We start from the raw sequence: 11,791 nt of genomic DNA, 5'->3' as shown, positions 1-11,791 counted from the left end.
CTGTTCAGAATTCACCCTTATTTCCTTTTTAACAGGACCAAGGAAATATATACCAGAAGCCAAGAGCACAGAATATTTTTCTTCATCAATCTGTAGAACTGTGATACTCCTCTAATTCCATCAAACACAAAGGAATGATCACCTTGACAGATGGCCACGGAGGATGTCAACAATTTTTTGGAGGCAAGCAATGAAATATTTGTGCTATGAGTTTTCTATTATTAAGTATGTAGAAACAAGTAGAATTATCTTATGTTTTAATGAAAAAATAAAAAGTAGTCTTTAGTATAGCAATTTATATAAGCATAGCTATTTCTTTTTCTTTTTCTTTTTTTCCTGAGTACTGCTGCATGTCAAAAATTATAGTAAGCTGCTTTTGCCCTTACCTGGAGTACTATATAGTATAGGACTACATTATATCCCTAAATACAAAAAATCTAAATAATAAAAATTAAGTACCCATGTTTGAAAATAGGGCCCTTTGCATCTATCTTGGACACACATATCATATAACTACAAATACTAAATAGTTGGGAAGTTAGAATTATTTTCTACTTATTTTAAAATTATCCATACCATGTATGAATTTTTTTTGTTTAATTTCTACATTTTTTTCCCTCACTTATTTTAAACAACTATTCTGAAGTGCTCCAAAATCTTGGGGTGTCATCCCTTTGCATCCCTAATAGCTTTATATTTTATGAGAATCATACACTGCAGGATCCCATTGAACATTTCATTACTTTCACAGCAGCTCTTATTGCTCCTGGAAAAATAGCTGGCCAAGGATTATGGACCACAGTGCCATCTTCAAAATTGAAATTAATTACATTACCCTTTAAAGGGGGTTTGCTTGGAAAGAAATTGACTGGATTATAAAGAAAAAAATAATAAATGTATGGAATCTGCTTTCTCTACTTTAATTGAAAATAAAGACTTAAGTAGATGAATATAAAATGAAATAAAAGTAAACTCAAAAATTTGAGTAGAATGCACTAAAGTTGAATTTCTCCAAGCATTTTATACAAACAAAGAAACTGTAGATATGTTCAGAATTTTTAATTTAGTGTTAATTCAACTCATAGGCCTAAAGTCATCCAGCATATGAGTCTGCTTTTTAAGCTGTACATAAAGGGATGCTTTCTAGGTAAAGGAGACCATAAATGTTTAAAAAACCCAGTGTAGCTTCTGAGTTTTCTTTCAGTAACTAGAGTCAAAATTAGTTCTTGCTTTTCTGTTGGGGAAAATTTCATCTAATTACATTCAAATTATTCTGCAACTTTTTGGACAGCAAATCCTGATCACAAAAGAAAAGAAAAAGCAGCTGTGTTGCCCTTTCCTCGTAGTTATAAGAATAGCATTATTATGCAGTCACTAGGCTTTATAGAACCATAAGTGATTATCCACTGGCGGCTTTCTGGCAGAGAGACACCTAAACCTTTCTGAACTGCTGATAATGTATGCCTTCTCTTTTTAAGGATCTTCAGAAAAATAGATTTCATTGCTTCCTTCAGTAAACCAATCTAGTATAACAGCTCTCAGGAGTAGGGAGATCTTTCTTAACCCTTTTATTAAGTGACTGTTTCTAAAACTTCTTTTCTCAGAATTACACTCTAATCATGATTTAAATCTTCTCTTAGTTCGATATACATAATTCACCTAACTATTTAAGAAAATAGTTAAAATTGACCATTCCTAAATTAATGGAACTAGTTCCTATAAACAGTGCTTCTCTATAAGCAACCTGTAGTCAAATTTCTTCTTTCTCTAATATTTCCTTTTTTAACTCATCCACATGTCATATCTTATTTTGATCTTCAGCTGTTCTTTAACCACAGCAACGTATCTTGTGTCAGATAGCTGTAATTTATATTTCTTCAACATTATATTAAGAACCAGCCCTTTGTTCTCTTTGAATTGCATTCTATTTATGACCATGTCATTAATAAGCCACAGATATTTATAATTCTAATCAAAAGTGCTATTTCATTTATTTCCCATATTTTAACATTTATTTGCAAATTATGATTTAAAAAATTTTCAGTAGTTAGGCAATTAGAGCATAGCGGGTATGACTTACAAGCTTACTATTCAAGAACACAAATTCATAGAACAGATTAAGACTGATTAACCACAACTGTGCCACACCCACCAGCTGTGTGACCTTGAACAAATTGATTCTCTCTGACCCCCAGTTTGTACATCTTTAAATTTGATAATATAATTGTAAGGATTAAATGGGATGCATAATATAAGTAAAAAGCTTAGCTACCTAGCACTTGTGTAGTACATAATTCAATAAATAGGTGATGCAATTATTCTACTTTTTGCAAAATGAGTAAAAACAGGTTTCCTCATAGTAGCAAGCTGAACTCTTGCAAAAGCAATAATGAATTTGTCCATTATACTCATGCCAAATTTCTTTTATCATGTTTGTTGTACTGCTAGTAAATTTTATGCCCATTGAAGTTTCCCAATCAGCAGTTGAAAGTTGATTTTTAAACATGTAAAAATAGTTTATCCAGAAATAACCATTAAAAAACATTCTTAAAAAATGGTTGTTAACCTTTTAGTCTCATGAAAACTATGTATATTCCAAATTTTGCAAGAAATTTTACTTGGGTGTTCATGGACTCACTGCCTATTATAAAATTTAACTTCATATCAACCACTATTATTTGGAGAAATATTCCATGTGCAAGGCAGAATGATTTGAAGAATTTTCTTACTTGGATTAAATATCTTTTATGTACACATTGATCAGAAATTTATTTAGTCTGAGAAACTGATTTGACATTTCACTAGAAAAATAAAAGTAAACAGGCAGTTTGGTTCTCTGTTAAAGTTTCCTAGGTTTCTGTAAAAGATTACCACAAACTGGATGGTTTAAATTAACAAAAATTTATTCTCCCACAGTTCTTGAGACTAGAATTCTGAAATCAAATTGTCCATAGGGCCATGTTATTTTGAAGGCATTGGGGAGAATCTGCTCTATGCCGTTTTCTTAACGTATTGGCAACATTCCTTGGCATGCGTTGGTTTATAGACTCATCACTCCAATCTCTGCCTCCCTCATCACGTGGTTTTCTCCCTGTGTGTCTGTGTCTCTTCTCTTATTATAAGGACACAGTCATGTTGGATTCATCATGACTTCATCTTAACTTGATTACAACTGCTAAGGTCCTGTTTCCAAATAAGGTCACATTCATAGGTGTTGAGGGTTAAGATTTGAACAATGTCTTTTGGGGGAACGCAATTCAACAATAACACTGTCTTTTATATATATCTATATATTTTTTTTTAACTGAAAATAAAGTTAGGGAAGAAAAATTGATTTTAAAAACAAAGAGTTTTTTCTCCTAAGAAAGAAGTTTTTACACTTGTGAAAAGGCACCTTTTGCTTATAATGATTTGGCAGTATCTTTTCTTCAACATTGTTTCTTGATACTTTTTCCCATCTCCTCTATAGCTCTATTTCTTAAAATTATATAACAATAGCTATCATTTTATTTGTTTACTTGAGGTCAAAGTTCAAATAATAGCATTATTGTTTTATTATCAAAGGCTTGAGTCCATATTATACATATCAACAAATGAAACACCCTAAAGACTGTAAAGATGGTATAGCGTTTGCATTTATAATTGAACTGGTAGTTGTACTTCGTAAATGAACTGAGTCAGTTTTTCCTTTCCTTTACTTGATTCAAACCAAGGTTACTTTTTATTTCCATGAGTAAGAAATTCGCTTTAAATAAAGTTAAGAAAAATTGATGACCTTTCAAAATGAACATAGCCACTGTATATTTTTAACATTAATTCTACGCTTTATTCTAGTCTCAAGTCTTTCTAACTTATACTTGGTATGTGGTATATAGATCATCAGTACATTTTTATCATATCTTTTTTTGCATTCATTTCCCATATATTTAGACAATTGTCACAGATTTTTCATGTAATAAAACTTATACAGGGTGTACACTCTTATTTCAGCACTTCAATATAAAGATTTTATGTTTATTTTCTTCTCTTTGAGCTTCCGAAAGGAAGGGAGGTAAAGCATTATAAAATCCTATTGTAGGGTCCTTGTGTTTTTCCATTCTTGCATGAAGCACGTGAAGTTTCCAAAACATACTTTTCTTGTGGGTAAAACCTGCTTCAAATTATTTTTTGCATGCAATAGACACTCAATAAATGTTTTTGAAGTTAATGAAGAAAATTGTAATTAGGCCCTCTGCTGTAGACAGCATCCAGAAGGATTGCTATTGCAAGATAAGTTAATTCTGAAGCCAACTCAGTTGTACACCATTCATGTTAAATATTTTCCTTGAGTTTGGTATAAATGATAAACAGAAGTAGGAACTAGAGAATTTACAGTGCTGAAAAGTGGAGATATGTTCTTTATTTCCCAGAACTTAAGCCTAAAGGATTCCAGGCTTTGGTTTATATTTTTATCTATTTTTCCAAAAGAATGTTTAGACTTTGGGGAAAAAAACAAAATGCATGGTTAAATGAATAGTTGACTGTGTATTTACGGAGTGAGATTTTCTAAACTATGGATCGAATTAGTAGAGTGGTGGTTCTCCACCCTGACTGTGCTTCAGCATAACCTGGAAAGCTTTTTAAAAACACAGATGTTTTGGTCCTGTCTCTACAGGTTAATCTTGATTCTGCCAATTACTAGCTGCATGACTTTGAGCTTTATTTAGTCCACAGAATCAGATTCTCTAAAAGTGGATATGATACAAGAGTAGTAGACTTAACAGACAGAGGAAGGCAAGTATCATATGATATCACTTATATGTGAAATATAAAAAAATTATACAAAGGGATTTATTTACAAAACAGAAATAGACTCACAGACATAGAAAACAAACCAAAGAGGAAAGAAAGGGGAGGGATAAATTAGGGATTTAGGATTAACATATACACACTACTATATATAAAATAGATAAACAACAAGGACCTATCATATAGCACAGGAAACTATATTCAGTACCTTATAATAACCTATAATGGAAAAGAATCTGAAAAAGAATATATATGTGTATATGTGTGTGTGTGTGTATAACTGAATCACTTTGCTGTCCACCTACCTGAAACACTGTAAATCAACTATACTTCAATCAATCAAGCAATCAATAAGAATAGTAGACTTTTGGGGACTTCCCTGGTGGTCCAGTGGTAAAGAATCCACCTTGCAATGCAGGGGACACCGGTTCAATCCCTGGTCGGGGAACTAAGATCCCACATGTCACAGGGCAGCCGAGCCGTGCACTGCAACTACTGAGTTCACACGGTTCAACCAGAGAGCCCGCATGCTGCAAACTACAGAGCCCACGCTCCTTGGTGCCTGCAGGCCACACGCCACAACTAGAGAGAGAAAACCCGCCCACCACCACTAAAGAGAAGTCTGCACGCCACAACAAAGAGCCCGCGTGCCGCAAGGAAAAGACCCCACGTGCCGCAACTAAGACCTGATGCAGCCAAACAAAATAGTAGACTTTTGGATGAGAATGTACCTCACAAAATTGGGAATAAAATATTTACTTAGAGATGTGCTGATCTAATTAGGAAAACTTTGACGTTTTATAGTATGAAGAGGATCAGTAACAGTGAAGTAAATACCCTGTACCTCTGGTAAAAAATACCTGATGGAAATGTAAGGAAATTGTACTTTTGCCCTCAAATGTCTATATTCAGAGGCCCAGGGTACATCTGAAACTGGAATGGACTGATTTCTTAGGTGGAGGATTTAACATCAATGGAGTGTTCCCAGTGAGATTGAATAACCATTTGGAGTATGACAGTGGTAGTTATGGTGGTGATTAGGGATAGGCTAAGGGTGGCTTAGGGAATTCTTATAGATTGGAAACCTCTAAGGTCCTTTCCAACTCTAACATACTATATTTGTAAATAACAGTCCTTTCTTTGCACTTACTTATTCTTCTATATATTTAGGACACTTTTATTTGCCAGACACCATACTGGAAGATAAAATTTATGGATATGAAGAAAAATAGAATATACTAGATTTGATAATCACTACAATATAGTATAATGGAGGCAATTAAATGACATAATTGTATTTCATTTGTATATGTGTTAGTTCTGTTACCATTTAGGAGCTAACTGAAATGTATGAAATAGGAGTTCCAATGTAATTAAATGTTCAGAAAGAAATTACATTGTGATTATTAGAAAAAGTGTTATTTTTTAAAAAATTGAAGTATTGTTGATTTATAATATTATATTAGCTTCAGATGTATAGCACAGTGATTCAGTATTTTACATTTGTACTCCATTGAAAGTTACTACAAGATAATGACTGTAATTCCCTGTGCCATATACTATATCCTTGTTCCTTATCTATTTTATGCATAGTGGTTTGTATCTCTTAATCTCATACCCCTATCTTCCCTCCCCCTTCCCTCTCCCCACTGGTAACCACTAGTTTATTTTCTATATCTGTGAGTCTGTTTCTGTTTTGCTATATACACTCATTTGTTTTAATTGTTAGATTGCACATATGATATCATACAGTATTTGTCTTTCTCTGACTTATTTCACTAAGCATACTATTCTCTAGGTCCATCAACGTTGCTGCAAATGGCAGAATTTTATTCTTTTTTATGGCTGAGTAATATATTCCATTGTATAGATGACCACATCTTCTTTATTCATTTGTCTGTTGATGGACATTTGGGTTGCTTCCATATCTTGGCTGTTGTAAATAGAGCTGCTATGAACATTGAGGTGCATGTATCTTTTCGAATTAGGGAGTTTTTTCCAGATATATACCCAGGAGCTGAATTGCTGGATCATACGGTAGTTCTATTTTTAGTTTTTTAGGGAACCTGCATATACTGTTTTCCATAGTGGCTGCAGCAATTTACATTCCCACCAACAGTGTACAAGGGTTCCATTTTCTCCACATGCTTGCCAGTAGTTGTTATTTGTAGATTTTTGATGGTAGCCATTCTGACAGTTGTGAGGTGATATCTCTTTGTTTAGATTTGCATTTCTCTAACACTTAGTCATATTAAACATCTTTTCATGTGCCTGTTAACCATCTGAATGTCTTCGTTAGACAAATGTGTATTCTGGTCTTCATCCCGTTTTTTGATTGGGTGGCTTTTTTGATACTGAGTTCTATGAGCTGTTTATATATTTTAGATATTAACCCCTTGTCAGTCATATGATTTGCAAGTATTTTCTCCCATTCTGTAGGTTATCTTTTCATTTCATCAGTGGTTTCCTTTGTTGTACAAAAGCTTTTAAATTTAATAAGGTCCCATTTGTTTATTTTTGCTTTTATTTCTTTTGCCTTAGGAAACAGATCCAAAAAAATATTGCTACAATTTATGTCAGTGTATCCTGCCTATGTTCTTCTAGGAGTTTTATGGCTTCAGGTCTTACATTTAGGTCTTTAATCCAACTTGAGTTTCTTTTTGTATATGGTATAAAGAATTGTTCTAATCTCATTCTTTTACATGTAACTGTCCGTTTTTCCCAGCACCACTTATTGAAGAGACTGTCTCTTCTCCATTGCATATTCTTGCCTCTTTTGTCATAGATTAATTGACCATAGGTTTGTAAGTTTATTTTTGGAGTCTCAATTCTGTTCCATTGATCTATGTCTGTTTTTGTGTCATTATCATGCTGTTTTGATTACTGTAGCTTAAGTATAGTCTGAAGCCTGAGAGGATGATAACTCCAGCTTTGTTCTCCTTTCTCAAGATTGCTTTGGCAATTGGGAGTCTTTTATGTTTCCATATGAATTTTAGGATTATTTGATCTGGTTCTGTGAAAAATGTCATGGGTATTTTGATAGGGATTGAATTAAATCTGTACATTGCTTTGGGTAGTTATGGACATTTTAACAATATTAATTCCTCCAATCCAAGGGATATCTTTCCATTGCTTTGTATCATCTTCAGTTTCCTTCATCAGTGTTTCATAGTTTTCAGAGTATAGGTCTTTCACTTCCTTGGTTAAGTTTATTCCAAGGTGTTCTTTTTGATGAAATTTTAAACAGGAATATTTTTTTACTTTCTCTTTCTGATGGTCCGTTATTAGTGTATAGAAAGCAACAGATTTCTGTTTGTTAATCTTGTATCCTGCAACTTTGCTGAATTCATTTACTAGTTCTAGTAGTTTTTTAGTGGAGACTTTAGGGGTTTTTATATATAGATAGTGTCATGACATCTGCAAATAGTGATGGTTTTACTTCTTCCCTTCCAATTTGGATGCCTTTTTTTTTTTTTCTCATCTGCCTCCTGTGGCTAGGACTTCCAGTGCTATGATAAATAAAAGTGGCGAGAGTGGGTATCCTTTTCTTGTCCCTGAATTTAGAGGAAAGGCTTTCTGGTTTTCATCATTGAGCATGATGTTAGCTGTGGGTGTGTCATAAATGGCCTTTATTATGTTGAGATATGTTCCCTCTGTACCCACTTTGATGTGAGTTTTTATCATGAATGGATGTTGAATTTTGTCAAATGCTTTTTCTGTGTCCATTGAGATGATCACATGATTTTTAACCTTTTATTAATGTGTGGTGTATCACATTGACTGATTTGTGAATACTGAACAATCCTTATAAATCCTAGAATCCTAGAATAAATCCCACTTGATCATGCTGTGTGATCCTTTTTATGTATTGTTGGATTCAGTTTGCTAATTCAGTTTGCTAATATTTTGGTGGAGATTTTTACATCTATATTCATCAAAGATATTGGCCTGTAATTTTCTTTTTTTTGTAGTGTCTTTGTCTGGTTTTGGTATCAGGGTAATGGTGGCCTTGTAGAATGAATTTGGGAGTAGTCCATCTTCTTCAATCTTTTGGAGTAGTTTGAGAAGGATAGTTATTAACTCTTCTTTTTATGTTTGGTAGAATTCTATTTGAAGCTGTTCAGTCCTGGACTTTTGTTTGCTGGGAGTTTTTTTAATTAAAAATTCAGTTTCACTACTAGTGATCAGTCTGTTCAAATTGTCTGTTCTTCATTCAGTCTTGGCAGATTGTATGTTTCTAGAAATTTTTCAATTTCTTCTATGTTGTCCAATTTATTGGAGAAAAAGTGTCACCTTGATCCAGCATCTTTGAGGAGAAACTTCTTAAAACTCTCTACAATATGCAATATACTGTATCTCAAATTACTCTACTAATGGGTCAGACTCAGATCATTACATTAATTACTGTCATTGTTCCTTGTCTGCATGCTTCTCTATTGAGCATGCAACTGATCAAGTTGCTTTTCATGCAGCTATTGCTTGTTAATAGCTAGAATCTTGGGCAGAGAGACCAGTTTCCTGGAAAAAAAAAACTGCTGAGGTTAGAGAAGATGCATCCATAAGAGAGAAGTCTGAGTGTGATGGGCCCTGAAAGGCGAAACTTGATTGATTTTAGAGTCCCAGAGGGAATGAAGAGAAAGGGAGTTCTAGACAAAACTCTCTAGTTCTGACTTTAAAGAACCAAAATGAAAACGGCAATAATCATTTTCTTTTTTCTGCTGTATATTTCAAAAATAATACAAGGATAAAAAAAGTTCATAAGTAAAATTGTGCTACCTTTATTTAGTAAACTTCCCTTAGTCTAGAGTTGTACTGCTTTCTGTTTTACCGGATTTTACTAAGTCACTCCCTTTTTTTGAAATGTTTCTAACGCCATAATAGAATACAGCATGTAATGTTGTCAGTGAGTGAGGAGAGGGACTACAGAAATGAATATATTGGTTCAAGCAGTCAGCATATTACTGGTGAGGTTCTATAGAAGTAATGTGTTTCTATCAGGTTTTGCTTTTGAATTATAAAAACAATACATACTCATGGTTTTTAAAATAAGAAACAAATAATATGGAAAAGTGTAAAATAAAAAGTAAAATTTGAAGCCATCCTGTTTCTACTTCCCACAAGTAACTTCTATTAACTTTTTTAATGTATCATTTCAGAATTCTGTCCATATAGAAGTACGTGTATGCACATACATGTGCCACACACATATGCATACACATTTATGCACTGCATATACTTTTATATGCCTTTTTTTGTACATAAACACAGCATATCTATTGTTGTTTGCTAGTGGCCTTTCTGCTATTTGTCTCTGTATTATTGATTTCTAAGAGCTCTTTGTATACAAATAAAATACGCCTTTTTCATGCATTTCAAATGTTTAATTTGAACATTAATTCGTTGTTTAATTTTGTCCTTCAACTTGATTTATGGTAGTCTCTTTTTATCACACTGAAATTTTTAATTTTAGTTTAGTCAAATTATCATTATTTTCTACTATGGCTTCTGGAATTTATGTCCAAGATTATAAGATATATGACACCGTTTTTTCTTCCCTACCCATATGGCTTAATTTTTGTTAAGATACTTTGTTTTACAGCAGTTTCAGTTTCACAACAAAACTATGAGGAAAGTGCATAGATTTCCCATAGACTCCCTGCCCCCAAATATGCATAACCTCCCATTATCAATATGCCCAACACAGCAGTACATTTGTTACAATTGATACACCTACATTGACACATCATTGTTACCTGGAGTCTGTAGTTTACATTAGGGTTCACTATTGGTATTGTATATTCTATAGATTTGGACAACTGTATAATGGCATGTATTCACCATCATAGTATCATACGTAATATTTCACTGCCTTAAAAATCTTCTATGTTCTGCCTATTCATCTACCACCACCCCCAATTATTTTATAAAATTTTTTGTGTTTAAGTCACCTAGAATTTTGTTCATGTCCCAGTGGCTTTTCCTGAAATAACCTTTTCTTAAAATGTCACCTTTATCATTTATTAAAATCTTATATATATTGTAGTGTATTTCAGGATTCTCATTATACATTTTTCCATTTGTCTATTTCTTCTCTAGAACTAAACTCTTTAATTACTGCACTTTTACAATGTTTTTAACATCTGAAAGGACTGGTCCTTTCTTTACTCCTCCTTTTTTTCAAAATATTCCTAGATAATGACATGTTTTAGCCATATGAACTTTAGTATCATCTTTCAAGTTCTCAAAATAAAAAAATTCTATTGGTATTTTAATAAGAATCTTAGTAAAATAATATATTAATTTAGGAGAATCAGCAGTCTTAGAATATTGATATATCTATTCTGAAAACAAATTATATGTCTTGCAGGTATCTGGATTTATTTTGAGTTATTTTTCTAGTGTTTTTCATATTAAGTGGGTTTATTTCTAGTTTTTATTTTTTTAACTTGGCTTGTAAGGAGAGTCCTAGATTTCCATATACTAATTATATAACTAGTTACCTTTCTAAATTCTTTTTTGTCTTAGTTTTTCCATTGATTTTCTTGGGGTTTTCAAGTATACGTGCATGTCATCACGAAAACTAGGATATAATTGCCTCCTCTTTTTATTTTCTTGGGTTTATTGAGATATAATTGACAGAAAACATTGTGTAAGTTAAAGGTGTACAATGTAATGATTTGATATGTGTATATACTGCAAATAATTACCACAATGTTAGTTAACACATCCATCACCTCAAATAGCTACTGTGTGTGTGTATGGTGAGAGCTTTTAAGATCTTTTCTCTTAGTAACTTTCAGGTATACAATACAGTATTGTTAACTATAGTCACCATGCTGTACATTAGATCCCCAGAACTTATTCATCTTATAACCAGAAGTTTGTACCCATTTCCCCAACCTCATCCTCCCCACACCTCTAGCAACCACCAATCTACTCTCTGTTTCTGAGTTCAGTTGTTCATTTGTTTTTTAAGATTCCATGTATAAGTGAAATCATTCTA

At 32.9% G+C, this 11,791-nt stretch overlaps 1 protein-coding gene across 11 annotated transcripts in view; it reads left to right on the top strand.

Annotated features, from left to right (window-relative positions):
- Positions 1 to 11,791, top strand: part of MBD5 (methyl-CpG binding domain protein 5) — a 413,679-nt gene that overhangs the window by 169,977 nt on the left and 231,911 nt on the right. For all 11 annotated transcript variants that reach the window (XM_089916847.1, XM_089916845.1, XM_089916843.1 and 8 more), the window contains one exon: positions 36 to 183. The gene's annotated coding sequence lies outside the window, so the exon portion shown is untranslated. The remainder of the gene's footprint in view (positions 1 to 35; positions 184 to 11,791) is intronic.

This window comes from Delphinapterus leucas, chromosome 8, assembly GCF_059928025.1.
Source record: "Delphinapterus leucas isolate spDelLeu-1000000601 "Yukka" chromosome 8, BTC_Dleu_Yukka2, whole genome shotgun sequence".
NCBI lineage: Eukaryota > Metazoa > Chordata > Mammalia > Artiodactyla > Monodontidae > Delphinapterus > Delphinapterus leucas.
The sequence above is the reverse complement of the archived record's forward strand: the minus strand, read 5'-3'. Positions and strand labels throughout refer to the sequence as shown.